We start from the raw sequence: 21,186 nt of genomic DNA, 5'->3' as shown, positions 1-21,186 counted from the left end.
AGTACCAAATTCTGGACTCTTCACCTTTTAAAAATGGAAGCATTGACAAAGATACAGTATAATGCAAATTGGTTGATACACTTACATTATATGCAGTATTATATTAATGTGCCATGAGGCTTTCATTCTAAAATTTGTGATAACAAACTTGAATGCTCTTGCTTGGGCTTAAGGCTCTTTCATTTCAGTGGTGTTGCTTATGAATAAGGAGCAAGTTTTATTACCTTGTTTCAATAAATAATTTAATCCCCATTTAGAAGGGAATTATAACACGGACTGTTTTACAACTAGCTTCAACCTTCACTCTGCCTGCACTCCCATAAACAGACAAGTCCAAGTACTGACTCCAGCAAGAGAAAGCCCAAAACTGAGATTTAAAAGTGCTTAATTTTGGCTGGATTTGTGTGTGAGAGACACCTCTCTCTCTCTCTCTCTCTCTCTCTCTCTCTCTCTCTCTCTCACACACACACACACACACACACACACACACACTTAGAAGGACACACTTAGCAGGCAACTAGGTTTTTTTTTAAAAAAACCCTCTATATATGCACGTGCAGTTTTCCTGCACAGGTAGCGATCAAAATAGCTTTCTGATCAATTAAGAACCCGTATTTACTAAACAGCCAAAATGCTTTATATTCTGTCAAGGTAGACCAACATATATTGCTTTTTCTTTGTGTTATGTTAGATAGAAACACATTGACATTTTTATTATAGCACAATATACATTACAAACATTGTGGGAGGGAGGGGAAAATAAAGAAATGTGGTGAATATTAATTGTAGGGGTTTTTTTTAGTTAGGAAACAAGCTATGCATATATAAACATAGTTTATACACAGTGGGGAAATTACTGTAATATATTTTCAAATATAACTTTGCAAATGGATGTATAATAAGAATAGGTCTCCACTATGGTGATATTAATTCTCTAGAACTCTTCACTCCCATTAATGGAAGCATATGAAAATAATAGAAAAGAAAATACAAAAAACCCCACCTTAATTTGAAATTAATAATGGTTATACATGAGAGAAAGAAATGAAATCTAATACTAATAATATTTCCCCTTGACATCAGATTTGCAGCAACTGCCAGGTATAACCACTTAGACAAAACTTCTCTTTGCTTATCCTCTTTTTAAAACACATTAACTTTAACCACATTACATATTTTGTAATCTAAAAATATACAGATATACAACCTAAAGGATCATAAATATTAAGGAAAACACTTCATTTTGGATTTTTTTGGAGTTGCCACAGCTTTAAAATTATTTAATTTATTTATCATCTGTCTTTGATTAATTAGGTTGCCAATAAATAAAATTACTTGAGCTTGTGTACTGCTACATTTCTGTGGATATTTAATTCATAGTTACTGAATGTGAGAGGCCTTGGTATTAAAGTGCAAGGGTCATTATCAGTACTTGCTATCTTCAATATTTATTTAAATATAGAGTGTCCGCTGTTAGAGTGATCAGAATGCAAAATGGCTTTAAAATAGTTAACAAGTTCAAGCCCCATCAGTACTGTGGAAAATCCCAAAGTTTAATATATACTGGCTATGGATTGAATTGAATTTGGGATTTTCCACAGAGATGTCTTGTATGAGTCGATGAGCATTTTGAGTGGTAAGCCCCATTGGGTGAGCAGGGTTCTGCTCAGTGTCTGGATCCATGTGGTTGGCTTCAACTTCTGTCACATGTGATTCCTAATTTTAGATGAAAAATGATTCGTTGTTTCACCACAAATACAAATTATCTGCCAGCTTTGGATGTAACCTTGAAAGAAAGGCATATTTAAATTGTTTCCCCTTAGATCTGGCAAAGGGAGCTGTATGACCTGTACAATGAAGTGTACTTTAATTTCAACCTCAGTGAGAACTACCAAGTCCATAAAAACATGCGCCCCCTACATTTTCCTGGCCACCACAAAAATCAGTAATGCTTCTTATATACAAATGAGTAAACACAACACTTTTTGGTTTTTCCAGAGCAGAAACAACAGTTGACAATATTAATATCTAACGTCTCATTTAAGAAAATAAAAATGTTGATTTATTTCCCAGGGTGTGCATACAAGTTGAATATAAGCATTTTGCTAAGGGCTTAAAAATCTATTGTTACCAAGCCAAGTGCTGTAGAAATAAATGCTCTTTAAAATCACTCTGAGAAATCTATTAAAATAGTTCTTTTGGGTTAGGTATGACATATGAGCTAGTTTATAAAAATAACAACAGCTAGATGTTATGTGTATAATTTGGTTGCTGTTCAAAGCATGATTGGTCCGGCCCTGAATACAAGCACAACCTTGTCATTTATAAAGGCACAATCCTTAGTTTTATCTGCCAGCCCCGTAACTGAAATTAATGGGAGCCCTGCTGTACACGAAGAGCATGACAGTGGCTTGTTGCTTTTTCAGAGCTTCCATTCATTTCAATGGAACAATCCTATGCACATTTACTTGAGAGTAACCTTTGACCACCTGTGAGATTCATTTCAGAGTAAAAATACCTAAGGTTCTGCTGGTAATGTCATATAAGGCAGGTTATGAAACTAACTAATTGAATATAATAATTGATTAAGTTCATGTGAATCAGAATTGTAGACCCTGGGGTCATCTAGTCCAACCCCCGGTGATGCAGGAACAGTGGCGTAGCGTGGGTTGTCAGCACCCGGGGCAAGGCAAGTAATTTGCGCCCCCTAACCCGTGGATTTTGCGCCCCCTAACCCGTGGAGCGCGGCCCCCCAGATGTTGCGCCCGGTGTGGCCGGCCCAGCCTGCACCCCCCACGCTACGCCACTGTAGCACAGAACACCATCCCTAATCCTGCAACTGCAAAAAGTTCTGCAACACAGCACAACAGACCGTGCAAAAGGATCGTTGTTGATGCTTTTATTAAAAAAATGTAAACAACAGCCATCTTTATTTACACTATGAGCTAACTGTCTGAGATGGGTAAAACCAATCCCAAAGGGCCCTTACAAACAGTAGATTATGCTACATTTTCCTTGTTTAAATCCACAATGTTTTGGTTTTTTTAAATGCACTCTACCTCCCCACCCTTAGACCCTTTCCACCCAAGACGTACACCTGATGCCTTTGTCACACATTACATGCACCCAACCCCTTCCCTGCAGTCAGCTAGATTTCCCTCGCAATAAACGTGGGTGGGTAGGTACCGGAGAAGGGAAACCTGAAAAGAGGAAGTGGCTGCTTTCCTGCATTCTGCCTCAGGGTCTTACTGCCCACCCTGCTCTGTTTCGTTGCTGTGTTTGCTCAAACGGAACAAAGAGCAGGGAAAGCCCCTCCCCTCCAGGCAGAGAGAGAGAGAGAGAGAGACAGAGAGAGAGGCGCCCTCCACGAGTTGTCGAGCTTGGGCAACGGCTGCGCGGCCGACGGCGAGGCGCTAAGGCGCCGGCTCCCCAGGCTGCAGCGCTTGGCCAGGCGCTGCACTTGCATGCCTGGCCACGCCCAGCTCGCCTCAGCGCAGCGGAAAACAGAAGCAGTGGCGGAGACGACGACCCCCCACCCCAACCAAGCCTCGATTGCTTGTCCCTTCCCTCTGGACTCGCGCCCCCCCCAGGTGTTGCGCCCGGTGCGGCTGGCACCCCTGGCACCCCCCACGCTACGCCACTGTGAAGGAATTCTGTCGACAGCCATTCCTGGGTGGGTTGGAGCCACCAGCCTTCTGGTGAACAGCTAGATGCACTGACCCATTGCGCCACAATATCTTAGATCAGGCTTCCTCAACCTCGGCCCTCCAGATGTTTTGAGACTACAATTCCCATCATTCCTGACCACTGGTCCTGCTAGCTAGGGATCATGGGAGTTGTAGGCCAAAAACATCTGGAGGGCAGAGGTTGAGGAAGCCTGTCTTAGATCCAAAGATCCGGGTGCAAGAGTGGATAACACTTCCACTTCTGTTGGAAGGGGTGCAAGTTGGCTGATATTCACTCAGTCTACAGCCTCACTGAGCCCTCCATGAAGCTTAGGAAAGAGCTGTAGCTCAGCACGCAGAAGTCCCTGGTTCAATCTCTGCCATCTACAGATAGGGCTAGGAATGTCTCCTGCCTGAAACCTTGGAGACCCAGTCAGTGGAGGCAGCACTGAGCTGGGTGGACCAACGCTTTGACCCAAAATGAAGCAGCTTCCAGGGGACCTGCTGAAGAGACTGTCCAAGAGACGGGAGGCTGCAGACAGAGCAGGTGACACCAGCAGAAATGCTCCCTCCAACAGAAAGGCACGGCCTCACTAGAAATGTATCTGATTTCCTTCTGCGCGCAAAATGTCAAATGACTTTGGAACCCATATTCCTACCCAATATTGACTATAATTTTATATGTACCTACGAAATGAAAAAGTGGGGAGCTATCGTGCAAAGCTATTCTAGGTGATGTTCCACACAGCTGCAAAAGCTGAGACATAGTCCTGTCTCGACAAAAGGGATGTCACAGTAGCTGTGAAGACATAGGTACATTTTGATCTGCCTCAACCAAAATGTGATCATTTTCAGCAGGACTTGAGTTCTGTCTGGACAATGGAGCACTGCGTGAAAATGCTGCGTGGCTAAGTGAAGTTGGAACAACATTGCTGTTAGTACAACTGATGAGACTATGGAAAAGAACTGGCTCAGTGAAGCTGTGAAGCTGAAATTCTTAATAATGTCATTATGAGTCTTTTTATAAGACATAAGGTTAAATCTATTTTCCTGCTATACTGATGCAATACTAATGAGGAAACTCGGGAAAGGGCCAGAGGCCAACGTCAGCAGATGCATAAAGTGGTCACCTAAAAGGGTAAGTTATATATGCCCTGAGCAGAAAGCAGTTCCCCCCTCTTTCTTTTAATTTATTTATTTACTTTATTCAAACATAAAAAAACAAACCACTGTATGGCCACTTCAGACAGCTGCTGGATATTTATTATCGGGACTTTTCATTGCGGTTATTTTTGCTGCTACAGATTAACTTGTCTGCAATTTATTATGACAGAATTATCCTTATGCAATTTCATTGTGCTTCTCACTTTCTTGATTTTTAGGCTACCACATAAAACAATTGCTATTGGCAGTGACAAAAGATTTCTTGTTAAGCTTCTGAAAATGTCAAGAAAACTGTATAGGAAAAAGTCACCGAAACTGTAAGTCGGAAGCTTATCCATTATACACAGACAGTTAACAGAATACATACAAAACCAAACCAAAACCTTTTTTGATGCAGGAGGTAGATATCATACCCTAAAGGAGGTAGAAAAACTTTAAATATTAATTAAATAATATTGTCTGTGGTCTGCTTCATTGCATCAATACTCTGTATTATATATTGCATCAAAATATACAAAGGGGACTCCTTTTTGTAAAAGAAGGCATTACATTAACCATAGAAAGATCAGACCCTTTCAGAACTCCAAATTTGTGCCATGGAGCTCTAAGCACTTTATAAATAGAAGTAATTCTTAAAGAAAAGGGGTTATGTGCCAGATAAAGCGTACTCACATCACAGAGTCTTTTTAACAGTAGAATAATTTTTGCAACTTTAAAATGAACATAATAAATATTTCCAGGTTTTTCTACACTCTTAAGTAAAGCAGGTTCCACAACCTTGCCCCCCCAGCATTTCTCAAAAAAGTATATCTTTTGCTTTTTTATGAAATGTTGAGGAAAAACCAAAGCTTGTGGTTCTATTTCCCTGTCCAAACTAAATTCAAAAAGCAAATAACTGAAATGTCCCACTGCCTAAGAAATGCAAGTGTAAAAAAGCAGTCACTTTTATATTGCATATATCCAAGAAGACAGTTGCCAAGTGTACGTTGCTTTTCCTTTGCTTGTAATTATCATAATTTTTAATTAGTTTCTACTTCTGCTGCATTTTCTTGTTTTGGATAAAATGATTGAACAGAGGTATTGTTTTACATCACATGCAGGTAGTTTTTCTTTCTGCATGTTACTTTCTAAAAAATATGCTGTACAAAGCATTTTTTATCATAATGCTGGGAAATCTTCTGTTTCACTCCTTTATTCACTATGCTGGTGAAATTATAGAACTCCCCTTCACCCAGGAGCTGCAATAAATTGAAATGAAGAGGGATTTAAAACAAATAACCAGTAATATATTGAAAGTTAAGCATTTTGTTTTCTCTAAACAGAACAGATTCTGAGTGCTAAAAGGGCTATAAGCCTTTGGTTGTGCAAATTCTCAGCATTTCTTCATAGCAAATGGCTACAATTAAATCAACAGCTCAGTAAATATATTTATAAATGACCTCCTTTAAAAAAGTAGTTTTATAATTGCATATGACAACTATCATTCAGCATTATCACTGCAAACTATAAGAGCTCTTGAACCTCAATACATTCATCTTTTTCAAACTAATCATTTATGAAGCTAAGCAGCTCTTCTTCTGCTGGATGGGCCGCGAGGCAGCAAAGGCTGTGAGCAAACCAAGGGAAGCCTCTGAAGAACCTGGCCTCTCCCTTTCCTCCACAGCACCTGCATTCTGGGTGTGCTGAACGTTTGCCTCTTCATGTGAATGGGAACACAGGTTGTTAAGAGGCCTCCAATATTATCCTACTTCTATTATTTAACCTCACTAATTAAATGTCAAGACTCTACATTTCTGCATGCTGAACAGCAAGTTATAGCTCATAATACAGTATTTATTGATTTGAAATGGAGAATATCTTAGCTAGTACATTTGAGGTTCTATTTTTACTACCAAATAGAATAAAAAATTCCTGGCTATTGCTTGGTGTGACAAAATTGGAGCCAACAGCAGTTGAATAGAACCGTCTCTATCCCGGGGTACTACAGATATGTCTCTGCTTTCCAGACTGTTTTGGAATTTAATCACATAGTGGCAATTTCGCACCGATCAATGAAAGTGGGCTGGGTCTCAGTCAGTTTTATTGCACATAGCCAAGTGGGCTGGGGGCTCTTACCAGCAGATCAGGGCTGGGCAGCGTTTACCAGGCCTCCAAACACAGAGGGGGGAGGGAGGCCGGAGGTGGGTCCCTTCTCACCCTCTCATTTCTGGGAGTCACCTGCATTGGGAAACCAGGTGAGCAACGCTGCCCCATTCCAATCTGCCCCACTAAACCATTACTGGTTCTTGCAGAATAAACCCACTCCCCTCTCATATTGGACTTTCTGTAGTAAGGAAAGTGTGGCGTGGCAATCGCTTGACCCCGCATCATAGAAAGGAATGCTCTGTAAACAGCTGATATCATATACAGTAATCTTCCTGAAAACAAATCAGGATGAATGTTCAAAAACAGGTCTTCTGGAAGCAACCTCAGTTTGGAACTAATGCAGAAAATTGTGACATTAAACTTCAAAATAAAAGGTGTGGTTTATGTAGATTTCCATCGGCTATTTTATCACACCCCACAGGAAATCCTTCACTGGGATCCACTTATATAGATGTGTGAAGAAGTATGTAAAGTAGGTTATTATAATACAAGTATAAACTTGATAATTTGGCATTGGAAGGATTCTCCTACATTCTGTAGGTTCCCTGATGATTCTATGTATGTAATTTGTTATATTACGTAATATATGTTATTTTAGTTTTTCACTCAGAAAGTATTTTGTTATTTTTAAAATAATGTAAATGTCTTCTGAACTGCTTGTTTTCTATGTATTTCACTGTCTGGATCACATATGTGCAGGAAAAATAAACAGCTAACACTAATTCTATATGTATATAAGGATAAAATTTTGTTCTTTAGATTTTCCCCCCTTTTGTTCTTTAGAATTTAGCTACAGTTCCAAAAGATACATTTCACTTAATTTCTCTTAATTTCCACAACTCCCATTTCAATATGACATCATTCTAGTAAAGCCCTAAGATGGATGGTTTTCCATGGTATGTTACAATTCAAGATTATTATTTAAATGTATGCTGAGGAAATATCATACACCATTTCCCTGAAAAGCTGAAAGACACTGCACACACTTTTAAACAATATATTTGCAAGACAAATTATCTGCAAAGCACCATAGGTTTTTATGCTGCTTTAATTTTACACACACACACACACACACACACACACTTCAGTGTTCCAAACAGAAACTATTATTATATAATTGTTTATCTTTGGCAAATCACAGTGAGGAACTGAACAATTAAACTTTGCAAACAACCAATCTAGCAAAACTAGTTTAAAGTATTTTTCACAGAATGTTAACAACAACCTACTTCAATTTTGTGGGTGTAAATGTTGGGTATTGAAGTGTTTAAAATTATATAATCCTGATGCTCTGCCTTTCTATGCTCGCACGTGCCTAAATTAGTTCTCCATTTTGTGGTGGCCCTCGGAGAGCAATTCCTATTGAGAAGCGAACAAAGGCCATGACCTCTGGGTCAGAGTGTAATGCAGGAAGCATGACCTCCTCTTTGTTCAGATCAGCACTGTTTACTTTGCCTAAGTAAAGATCACCAATACATTAACTAAAGAGGATTAAAGGGGTCATATCCTCAGCGCAGACAAGTGGCAGCCCTCTTTAGCCACCAAAATCATTTGACTTTTGTTTTTGGAAACTTTATATGCACACACGTGCGAGCACACAAACATCCTTAAGTGGTTTTTAAAAGGGAGAGAGAAATAACTGAAACATTCATTTTTAATAGTTGGTGACTTACGGTTTTTAAGAAAAGCATATTCTGAATATACATTCCTACATTCTTATTTTTCAAAATACAAATAGGATGATGATGATAAACAGAGCAATTTGCAAGATGATTTTTTTGGTTCTTCTAACTTCACACTCAATAGTCTAAGGCTAGTTAGAAATATGGCTAGTTTAAATTTATATGCATTCTGAAGAAAAATTCACTGATAACATTGGTTACAGAAAAATAATTTGTCATATTTGCATGCCATACAACTGCATAGGGGTAAAAAAATAGACGTTTGGGACCTGGATCCACAATTTTCCCATAAAGGGAAGCAATGCCAAGCGCAGCATGAAGGAATGCCAAGTCCTGAATCCCAGGCACCCCTGGATGTGGTTGTCTGCCTGTCCCACTGCCCCAGTCCTGCCCAGTGAAATGAGCCGTGCCAGTAATCCCTAGCTGGGAGCTACAGATCGGCAGTGCCCTGTTGAAGTCTAGCAGCAGAATCTATGTGTTTGGGGCCTGCTGCGTGTGGCTGGGAAGTATTGAAGCTCCTGCCCCCCCGATACAGGAGAAGCAAGGCCTCTGGACGGTGTGTCAATGCCATTCAACTCCAGGGGAGAGGGCAAAGCACAGGGAGATCTTGCACTGGGATCTCAGTGTGAAGTGGTTCCTGTTTCTAAATAACAGAGGTGGTTTTTTGTCTAGAATGAACGGATGAAACAAAAACCCTGCCTCGTCTGTTCCAACACCCAGCCTTCTCCAGGATGATATGGAAGCGCCTTCCAGTTAATTATGAATTGTTGAATTGACCAGAAATAGGAATGAGCTCAGTGTTCATTCAGTTAAAATATTTCTATACCACTCTTCAATTAAAAGTAAATATAAATCCAAGTTGTTTATTTAAAATAAATAAATAAATACACAATATGGCAAATATGCCCACCCAACCACTTCAATCTGTGAAACTGCTGCTGTGACAGGAGCCACATAATATGAATTCTACTTAAAACATTTTTTCAAAGCAACGATTCAAGATATGTAGAAATTACATGTGTTTTATTTCTTTTTAGTTACTATTGACTTTAAATATCTTTTGAATATTTTAAATACTTGCTTTTAATGGTTTTTATTGATAATTTTAACAATTTGTTTTATATATTTGTAAACCATTCAGAGGATTACACACACACACACGCACACAATCAAGCAGCATATAAATTTTTGTTGAATAAATAAAATAAAAATGCTTCCTTAAAGCTGATGTTGGAGATTCCCCACAAAAGTGAAATCTTCAGAAATTGAAGGATACGCCCAGACTTTCACTACCCTGATCCATCTCCCACAAGAGGCTCTCTACAAGAAGTGAGTAAGGCTCTTGGCTCTCCAGAATATTTCACATTCTGTTTTCACTGTTGCGGGAATTTCCCCACAAGAGGCCAACTAAATTAAATCCCAGTTTACCTCACCTAACTTTTCCTCCTGCAAACAGCCACATCAAATCATAATATGACACATATTGAATGGCTTCATAACAGTAAAGCATAGGAGCCTACTCTTAGCAGCTGAGGGGTCTTGGGTCTTATTTCTCAGTTATTATGTAAATCTCTGGGTTATTTGTGGGGCATAGGAATTTGTTCATATTTTTTTCCAAAATATAGTCCGGCCCCCAACAAGGTCTGAGGGACAGTGGACAGGCCCCCTGATGAAAAAGTTTGCTGACCCCTGGGCTAGGTTTACATAATAACTGATAAATAAGCCCCAGTTGATGGGGAGTGGGGGAACAGAGAAGGGGCAACAGCAGATCAGAATACAAAAAGACATTAAAAAGAAGGTGTTCAGTAAAATAATCTATCTTCTTACCTCAAGGAAAATTAACCCAAATCTACATCAATATCATCTATATGTATTAAATTGTGAGTAGTGGCTGTGAGTAATATGGTGGAACAACTTGCCTGGTAAATCATAAACATCTCCTTATTCCTTTTCCAGGCAAGTTGTTCCACCACTTTGGTATCTAAAATTTCTCAGAACTTGTTGAGGGAGGGGAAATTTTGTACTCATTAGCTGTAGCAAATGGTCAAATTTTTATTTTTATTTTTTGCTCTCTGCTCTTAAAACTACTGTTGTACCAAAAAATTCTTTTGCGTTTTTTCATCCATTCTCCATCACTTAATGAGAAAAGAAACTGCATTAAAAAATTATCAAAAGGGGTGGAATATTTTGGTGAAATGCTAGGTGACAGTCTGTGTTCTGCCGCCCCTGCTTGGAGGGGGGCCCCGGTGTTTGTGCCTGTCCTTCATTTCCTTCTGCAAATCATCTCACCCGTGGTCTGCACTCTCAGGGTTCCCACACTTCAGTTAAAGTCTGGGGAGCCTGAAGAGTGCCTGGGAAATTTTTGCTGGAAAGCAAAAATACTCGCACTACCCTCAGCCACCTCATAATGGTAAGGTAACCTCCAAGCTCACCACCTGCCCAAATTCTAAAGGAATTCTAAAATGTCCTGAGAACGAGGGAAGAAAACTTTCAAGAAATTGGAAGGTGGATTTCAACATTGGGCTCTTTAAAAATGTTGTTGAAAGCATGCTTGCAACAGTGTGAAGAAGGCCTCAGCCTCCTGGCTTCCCGTCCACTAGCACATCATGGATGGCACACACTGCATCTAAAGTGGTAGCAAGCCACTTTGAGCATTTGCAGGACTGTTAAGTGTGCTGAGAGTTGCCCGCAGACTGTTTCGCCAGAGTGGTGCATGCTGTAGTTATCTCCTGCTTGGACTACTGCAATGCGCTCTATGTGGGGCTGCCTTTGAAGGTGACCTGGAAACTACAACTAATTCAGAATGTGGCAGCTAGATTGGTGACTGGGAATGGCCGCCGAGACCATTGGCTCCCAGTACGTTTCTGAGCACGATTCTAAGTGTTGGTGCTGACCTTTAAAGCCCTAAACAAGCCCTGAAGGAGTGTCTCCACCCCCATCGGACACTGAGGTCCACCTCCAAGGGCCTCCTGGCAGTTCCCTCCCTGTGAGAAGTGAGGTTACAAGGAACCAGGCAGAGGGCCTTCTCGGTAGTGGCGCCTGCCCTGTGGAATGCCCTCCCACATATGTCAAGGAAATAAACAACTACCTGACTTTTAAAAAACATCTGAAGGCAGCCCTGGTTAGGAAAGTTTTTAATGTTTGGTTCTGTTTTTAATATACTGTTGGGAGCTGCCCAGACTGGCTGGGGAAACCCAGCCAGATGGGTGGGGTATAAATAAATGATGATGATGATGATGATGATGATGATGATGATGATGATGAGACCCCTATTCCCCTCAGAAAGCTACAACTCCTACAGTAGTTGAACAAACTCCTCATTTTTCTAGGGAACTCTGGTGAATGTAGCTCTGTGAAGAAAAAGGGCTCTCCTAAAAATCTCTAAACAAACTACAGTACCCATGGTTCTTTGAGTGTTTAAAGTGGTTTAGATATATAGTGCAGATGGGGCCTAGTATGGCAAAATGGATGTTCCAGAAGGACTTCCGGGTTAGCGCGATCGGCTAATGGCGGATTCCCTCCGAGCTCCGGAGGGAATCGGCTCTGCTGGAGACGGGTCTTGCCGCGACGGCGACGCGGAGACCCTTAGAAACCGCAGGCGCGGATGCCTGCGGACTTGGTGACTCGGTGGGCACCTTAAGCGCCCCCTCCGACCCACGAAGAGCCTTTTTAAAGGCTTCGGAGAGGGTACGGAGAGCGGCGCGGTGCTGAGAGTAGACCGCTACTCCAGCGGAGCGAAGCCGTGTGCCATGGCCGGAGAGCGCTGACTTTTTCCCCTAAATTTGGACCTGAAAAGAAATAACCCGTGAGTAGAATGGAATTCGGACTTTAAAATACCTATCTTTGAATTCAGAACGACCGGGGGATGTGTTAAAGGGAAGTCCGCACCCCCCCTCCTACAAATGATCTAAAGCAAGAACAGGAGAACTAAGGTGGAGAGTCCATCCTTCTCGGTGCGAGCTAAAAGATATTAGCTTCCACGATTTGACAAAAGAAGTTTTGAGCTGGAGTGTGAGAGTGGAACTCTAGAAGTTTTGGTGTGATGGCCTGGGATTCCGAGTCTGAGAGCGATCCGGAGGAATCCCAGCCGGCACAGGAGTCCCCGCCTCCAGGGCCGGCTGAACTGGGGCAAGGCCTAGATGCTGAGGAAACTCAAGAGCAGGCACCAGGTGAAGCCATTCTGGCCCCAGAGGTGCTGGAAGACTCAGTGGCCACAGGTGAGCCTCCTCCAGGGCCCAGTAACCCTTCGGCCTCTCCTGATCTGCAGAGGCTTAGGGCAGAGAGGCGAAGGGAACTGGTTGCCCCCAGGAGGAGTGCTCGCCTTAAGGCCAGAGTAGGCGGGGCTCCTGGGGGTCGGGACCGCCCCTGACCTTAGAAGAGGATAAAAGCCCACTCATCCCGGCCCCAGGTTGCGGGAGCAACGTCGTTGTTGGCTTCGGACCTTCCTGTGATCCTGTTCCCTGCTCGGCTTCCTGTTCCTGACTAACCGGTACTCCTGTTCCCGGCTCGGCTTCCTGTTCCTGACTATCCAGTACTCCTGTTCCCTGCTCGGCCTCCTGTTCCCGACCATCCGGTGTTCCTGTTTCCTGCTCAGCCTTCTGTTCCAGCGTTCCTGTTCCCCGCCCGTCTCTCTGCATCGGACCTCGCCCCGCTTCGTGTGGACTCTGCTACACTCACGGTACCTTACCCCGGGACCAGCACATTTGTTTTGTGTAACCCCCCCTCCCGGACCCGGGAGCGTCCTGTGTCTGAGTCTGTTGAAGAGGAATAAGGAGTTTGACAGCTGTCAAAGCTGTCAAACGGGCAGTTTAAAGTTAAAAAATTTGTTATTTAAGATCTCTCTGGACTAAATGTTATAATTGAATTAAAGTTGTTGGAAACAAAGAAGCAAACAACGAGGTAAAGGACTGTTGGAAAAAGACTACTAAGTAACCAGAATCCCTCTAGGGGGAATTCTGAGACATTACAATGGCTGCAGATGGAAAATTACTAGCTGAGATAGAAAGAATGTTTTTCCTTGTGGGAATTTTACAAGAGCAGAGTCTGGCTATGAACAAACAACTTACGACCTTGACTTCTGGAATAAGTAGCTCTGCTGAATGTACCAAGGACTTGAATGAGAAAAAATCTGCAGCTGAATTAGAAGAGATATCTCAAGAACTGAAGGAGAGTAAACAAGGAATGGAGAAAGTACAGATGGAAAGTACCAACCAGAAGCCTACACTAGTGGATTACAAGGAAGAAGACCCTCGGATTATATGGATTACAAATCTGCGAAAGATGCGAAAGATGAAGGAGGAGGCCCCTGGAGTATTTGGAATAAGGGAACTTAAAAGAAAGAAGAAATATGATTGGGGCCTCCACTCTGAATATGAAGGATTGGTGGAACTTTTGCAGCAGCTGTCATCAAGTATTCTTGTGGGAAGAAAACCTGGTTTGATTGGGATAGAACTCCTTCGAGATTCGATGACCAACAGAAAGGACTACCAACAAAACCGGCAGAGAGGGACTGAAAGAGATTTGAAGGCCTCGGACGTGAGGAATCCAGGCTAAGAACTGTTATTGTGGACACGTACTTGGGAAGGGACGGAAACCGGGGATGGGAGGAAGGGGAAAACAGAACTTTAAAAACGCTTAGGATTTTTGGGTTTAGTTAGTATGATCCTTATTTAATATAAAATGGGAAATTGATGGAAGGGAACTTGGGTCCACCTTAGGAAAGAACTTAATTTTTCATAAGAGACGTAATATTAATACTAATATGATAAGGAGGAGAAATAACAACTTGCTGACTTGATTATGGGAATTGGGATGTATGAAGGGAGGGTGGGGGGAAGTCAAGGAACAAGGTTAAGAAAGTAAGGTTTTGAAATTATACATGTTCTTGTTTTTGTCTTTTTTGTGTGTGGTATGTCTTTATAAAATGTGAAAATCTAATAAAAAAAATTATTAAAAAAAAACCAAAATGGACGTTCCAGGATGTGGCAGGTAGAGACTTCTGTGGCACTAAGAACAGACATGGGACATATATAGTGCTTTAAGAGCAGAACAATAACGGCACATTCAACCACCTCATACAATTAACAAAGTAAGTGCAAAATCCGCCCCGGCCCCCCAATTTGGACATTTCTGTTAAATCCTCAAGGCTCCTGGAAAAGTATGGAAAACAGATTTGCAGTTTTGAAAAGAGACAAATAGCCCTGCAAAACTGTAGAGTGACTCTCAGCCCAGCCTAGCTTCAAATGTGTGTGCTTATCCCTTCCCTGCCCCGCCATTTATCCACTCCAAATTGCTGCACAAGTTGCCTTTTCAGCCAGAGTGGTTCAAAATATGTACCTAGTAGCCACATATGAAAATTGATGCAGGAAAAGCTGCTTGGGGGAGGCATGATTTGAGAATGGATAAATGGTGGGTGGGTGAAACATTAAAGGTACACATAAAGGAAGACACATTCAGCTCTCCTGATATTTCTTGAAGATTTCATTTTTTAAAATCCTTTTTTAAAAAGTTAACGTGCAATACAGTATGGATTTCATGCCTGGGTTGTACAATTCTGGCTCAATAAGGCCGGGTACATACAAGCTTTGTGTACCTACATGCAGCTCCTTTGCTCTCGTTTGTCTCCACTTTTTATTGTGAGCAGTAATAGAAACCAGGAACTTGCAAAAAACAGTAGGTTCCTGTTACATGAGGACCAGGAACTATCTTTAATGGCTTGACTTTTTTATTGCAGCTTGTTTGGAAGCCATTAACCATAGATCCTGGTTCACATGTAACAGGAAGCGATAGTAAATGAAGCAGCTTCCTGGCTCATTTTTCTGTTTCCATGAAGGACCTGAATATGGTGACTGTCATGTGCATTCTGGTTTCTGGTTTATTAAGCCAGATATGATTGCGCAAATGCATCCAATGTAACAAGCATGCTGGTATCTATACTGGACTGTATTTGAAGACTTTTAGCTGAGTTAAACACACACCACATTATCCCATAACTTAATTTGCATTCGTTAATTTCATGATAACGGGTCACTAATATTTTGGTGTTCTTTGCTTCCACAGAAAACTTCGTCCTGAGTTGTTAGTTCATCCAGAGCCTGGGATCCAAACATTCTTTCTCAATATGGTAATGATATTTTGGAAATTTTAATTTGCTTGCCAGAATAACAGTTTGGTCCCTGAAGGCAAACAGTGGTGAATCCCTCTACTCAAAGAGATGCCACACTACTTTGTGAATCTTTTCTATTTAAAATCTTATTTCATGTGCTTTTTGAAATTTGTGAACTCTGCCTCTTCAGTGCGGACATGCACATTTGTAACGGTATTTTTAAAAAATGCATAATCACACAACGATTTCCTTTTAACAAAGTGAATCCGCTTCCTCAAATCACATGCTCACTGAATAGTATACTACTTGGAATATTATGTTGAAATATGCATTCATTCTTCACCTGGGAAGTATGTGTCAATATTTGTAGCTTTGTAGAAATTTCAGTTAATCAATCTGCTGCATATAGAAACAGTTTATTTTCTTTCTATTGTTGCAAGTAGGTAAACTGTTACAGTATAATGATGAATCAAGACCACTGGCTTTGCTTTTTTTGGTGTTGTTACTGCTAAAGATAGGATTTATGGGGTTACCACAAGCCATTTAATACAGAATATTTTAAATGGTTTGTGGCCATATTCACTTGGAATTAAATTCCACTGGTTTCAGTAAGATTCAATTCCAGGTATGTTTACTGCAAGGAAGTAATATTATTCATTGGTTGGTCAAACTAGCTGGAATGACATTTATATCTGCTGATAAATACCATTTTAAATTAAGGCCGTCTTTTGAAATCATTACACTTCTGCAGGGTAAGGGACCTTGCTATTTGATCTTTTCCCCTGAATTAGTACCTTTTCATCACAAGCTAGTCAGTATAATTGTATATAGAGCCCTTAACAACTTGGGAATGGTTACCTATGAAATCGCCTTACCCCACATGTACCCATTCAGCTGCTTTGATTGGCAGAATTGGCACCACTACAGGTGCCACATAATGCCCATTCTACATTTGTAAGAACGTGATTGTTTATCATGGCAGTGCCTGCACTTTGGAACTACCTGCCTAATGAGATCAAGCAGTCACTTTCACTGTATTCTTTTCTGTGCCTGCTAAAAACGTTCTTGTTTAGACAAGCTTAGCCAGACGCTTAGAAAGTTGCGGTAATCTTAACCTGTTTTAGTATTTTAACTTTTGTATGGTTTACAGAATGGCCATATTTTTTCCTTGATTTTCTTGTCTTTCTTATATGTTTGTAAACCACTTTGAGGGGTTTATTTAACAATCAAGCCTGCTCTTCTTTAAGTACTTTAAACTCAAACTGTCACCGAGCAGAATATTTTATTATCTGCATTCCATAATCAACTTCATACATGCTATCCTATTTAGATGAAAATCCACACTACCTATAAAGATATGAATGAGGTTGCCCTTGTATATTTTATCACCTTAAGATTTACTTTTGAAATGTTCTCCTTTGTATGTACTAACACTGTCATATACTGACAAGCATGGAATACTTTTAGGTGAATGTTTCAGAAAGCTGATTAAGCAAAATTCTGTATACTGTACACTGAATTAAGGTGGCAGTGGGCTCTGCTGCATCACCGTTGCAAGGCGGCAGTGGGCTCTGCTGCATCACCGTTGCAAGGCGGCAGTGGGCTCTGCGGCATCACCGTTGCAAGGCGGCAGTGGGCTCTGCGGCATCACCGTTGCAAGGTGGCAGTGGGCTCTGCTGCATCACCATTGCAAGGCGGCAGTGGGCTCTGCTGCTTCACCGTTGCAAGGCGACAGTGGGCTCTGCGGCATCACCGTTGCAAGGCGGCAGTGGGCTCTGCTGCATCACCATTGCAAGGCGGCAGTGGGCTCTGCTGCATCACCGTTGCAAGGCGGCAGTGGGCTCTGCTGCATCACCGTTGCAAGGTGGCAGTGGGCTCTGCGGCATCACCGTTGCAAGGCGGCAGTGGGCTCTGCTGCTGATTCACCATTGCAAGGCGGCAGTGGGCTCTGCTGCATCACCGTTGCAAGGCGGCAGTGGGCTCTGCGGCATCACCGTTGCAAGGCGGCAGTGGGCTCTGCTGCATCACCATTGCAAGGGTCAACATGTTTCTCTCCTTCCATCAGCTCAGTTGCACAAAAAAGAATATATTCAAATAATGTCCAAATTGGTTATGCTCACTTAAATCAATTTCTATTTTAGATCTCCAAAATGATAAAATGTAATATGGGATTGCAGAATTTATATTTTGCTATCTCTTGCTCTATATCTCAGCTCATCTAATCACTCTCTCTCTTTTTTTTGAGCAAACATGCTATATTGTTCAAGTCTAATATTCATGAAAATTATGGATGTTACATTTTAACAAAAACATTCTTCATTATCATACCATAATTGGTAAATATTGCCATTATTGCATATTCAGCATTCCATAGCACAGCAAAGGAAACTATTATTCTTTAGTTTAGAAAATATCCTTCTGCTGCTGCTTTTTTAATGTAGCTGGTATATAATGATGCAAATATTCACTGATTATTACTGTGCTATTAATATGTTCAACAGTTAAAGTAATTGCTTATCTGGCATGAATTATGAATGTGTTGTCAATAATATCCTAAATAATCACAACTATTTTAATGTTACTGTACTTTTCAAAAATAATCTTCATTTTGGAAAAGGGCCAAGCTAGTATTTCTTCATGCAGTGGGAAGTGGAAATCAGTGGAGTTACCTATTATTTAAAATATGACTGTCAGAGCTGCTTCAAGATCCTAGCTCACAGAGGATCACGCTAGCCAGCGGTCATTAAGTAAAAGTCTTTATTGAATTACAGTTTCCATTCTCACGCTGCTGTCTGCAACTCTACGTCTACTAGCTAGATCGGCGAGGCTCCGTCTGAGTCTCCGCCCCGTGCGCACCAACTTAATATCCTAGCCTTGCTCCACCTTTTCCTCCTGACTGTCCTCCTCTGGGTCCCTCTACCCCCCGGGGCTTCTTCCTTCCGGGATTCTTCTGACGCTGACCCAGACCCTTCTGCCTCCTTGCGCCGGGCTTTAGGACCCGGTTCCCTTTCGGGGCTGCTCACTGCGCCGCCTTCCTCTGCATTTGAACTTGGCGCGCGCGCCCAACCTTCCACTTTCCTCTTAACCGTTTCTTCGCTCCCCGATGGAGGTGTGGCCACTCCTGACTCCTGCCCTCCCTCCTGTGGTGAGCTGCCAGCGCTTCCCTCCTGGCTCCTTTCCTCTTCCCTGCTTCCTGGCGGTGACGCTGGTCCCGATTTCCAGCTGCTCCCCCCTGAGTCTCCTCTGGCTCTATCTTCCTGGGGTGCCTCCCTAGACGCCCCCCTTGCCCTGGCCACTGGTGCTCCTTTCTGTGAATCCTCTGATTCACTGGAAAGACTGGGAGATCTCGGGTCGTCGTCATCACTCATCCTTTCCTCTGTCTCCTCCCCTTCGCTCTCTGTTTCCTCCCTTGCCCGTGCCTCTGCACCTAAACCCCTGACATCCATCCCCCCCTCGAAGCCCCCCAGTCCCCCCTCCCCTCCTTCCGATGCTGGAGCTGGGGGCTGCTGTTGCAAAGGGACGAACGTCGGATATCGGTCGCTTCCCGTGGCAGGCCTCCAGCGGAACTCTTCCAGGTCTTCCTCTCTGCTCTCGTTGACGACAGTCACCTCCTCTTCCATCTCTGTGCCGCCGTGCTCGAAACCAGGGTCGTCCCCGAAAATGTCCATGTCCGTCTCTCCCGCACTTCCTCCAGGCGGCGTTGCTCGGCCGGAACAGTCCAGCCACTTCCTGCGGAACTGCTCCTCCGGCCTATCGTCCCACCAATACGAGGGTTCTGAGACAGATCCCGAGGGTGACCCCTCCGGGGAACGGACGTCTCGTGTTGGTTCCTCGTCCGAGTCGAACCCCCTGAACGTGCTGTCCGAAAGCGTGGGCGTGAAAAGCCAGTCGTCGAAAAAGTCTGCTGGCATAGGTCTATGTGGGAAGAGGGCATGAAACTCGTCTTTGAGCAGAGGTTCGTCTAAAGCGTAGCCCGGCACCCAGCTGTTCGCACTGGCCGGGGTGCCCTCCCTGGCGAGAAAGTATTCTACTCCCTCTTCCCCCCATCTGGAGTCCAAAATCTCCGTGACTTCGTTGATGCGCTCCTCCTGTGCCACTCCCGCGTGCCCCGTTCCTTCTCTGAGCGGACTCGGCGCCGTTCCGGGTTCCTGGAACCTGTGCGGTGCCTTGTAGGGAGTGAGCACCGATCTGTGGAACACCGGATGCATTCTGGAACCCTCCGGAAGCGCCAGCCTGAAAGCCACCGGGTTGACCTGCTCTTCGACTTGGTAGGGCCCCAGTTGTTTATGCCCTAGTTTCTTCTTGGCCAACGACCTGGCCGGCACTGCGTGGGCTGCTAACCAGACCCAGTCTCCCACGTGGAGCTCTTCGCCAACCCTTCTGTGTTTGTCCGCTTGTACCTTGTATGCGTGTTTAGCCAGCTCCAGGTGGCGCCGCAGCTGATCGTGGACTTCCTGCAGCTCCGACGCGAACGCATCTGCTGACTGCGGCTCCCCTTCTCCCCTGCATTCCAGTCCCGGAAAGGTTCTAGGGTGCCGCCCGTTGTTGGCGAAGAACGGCGTGACGCCCGTGGATACGTGCTTCGTGTTGTTGTAGGCAAACTCTGCAAGCGGCAGGTAATCCACCCACGTCGCAGGCTGTTGGTTTGCATAACATCTCAGGTACTGCTGCATGATGGCATTGGCTCGCTCCGCTTGCCCGTTGGTCTGCGGGTGTCTCGCCGACGCCAGATTGATCTTGACGTTTAGGAAGCCCATCAGTTTCTGCCAGAAGTTCGAGATGAACTGCCGCCCGCGGTCGGACAGAATAGACCGTGGCAGACCGTGAACCTTGAACACGTGGTCTATGAACAGTTTGGCGGTTTGCTCCGCCGTGGCCACCTTAGCACACGGAATGAAATGCGCCATCTTGGAGAACAGGTCCACCACCACCAACACTGCCGTCTTGCCCCTTGAGCTGGGTAGATCCGTGACAAAGTCCAGAGCCACCCTTTCCCAAGGTTCGACCGGAGTTTGCAGCGGCTCCAACAGTCCAGCCGGCGGTTTGTGCACCGGCTTTGCCCTCTGGCAGGTGTCACACCTCGCTACGTAGTCTGCGACCTCCCCTCTCATTCCAGGCCACCAGAAATCCCTGGCTACTAATTCCACCGTCTTCTCCTTGCCAAAGTGCCCGGCCGTGGGTGCGTCGTGCAGCTGCTGTAGCACCTTGGCTCGAAGTTCGTCACCCGGCACGTAGATGGCCCCTTTACGGATGAGCAAGCCATCTCGTAGCTGGAAACCGTCGGCCGCTGCCTTGCCCCCTCGCACCTCTGCCATCTTCGTTTGTGCGAAGGAGTCCCCCTGCAACGCTCGCCGCACCGCCTCTAGGTCCACGGTCGCCGCGGCGCACGCCCACACTGTCGGTGCAAAGATGTGCATGGCGGCCG

The 21,186-nt window shown here is 43.6% G+C and overlaps 1 protein-coding gene and 1 long non-coding RNA gene across 4 annotated transcripts in view; one reads left to right on the top strand and one right to left on the bottom strand.

Annotated features, from left to right (window-relative positions):
- The window catches only part of LOC308585415 (uncharacterized protein), a 212,077-nt gene that overhangs the window by 117,969 nt on the left and 72,922 nt on the right, over positions 1-21,186 (bottom strand). The gene's annotated exons all lie outside the window — the stretch shown is intronic.
- Positions 14,640-18,057, top strand: LOC308585504. Its single transcript, XR_014007444.1, has 3 exons — positions 14,640-17,285; positions 17,592-17,625; positions 17,799-18,057. It is a non-coding gene; the product is annotated as an uncharacterized lncRNA (long non-coding RNA).

This window comes from Podarcis bocagei (assembly GCF_964188305.1).
Source record: "Podarcis bocagei genome assembly, chromosome: 4".
Classification (NCBI taxonomy): domain Eukaryota; kingdom Metazoa; phylum Chordata; class Lepidosauria; order Squamata; family Lacertidae; genus Podarcis; species Podarcis bocagei.
The sequence above is the reverse complement of the archived record's forward strand: the minus strand, read 5'-3'. Positions and strand labels throughout refer to the sequence as shown.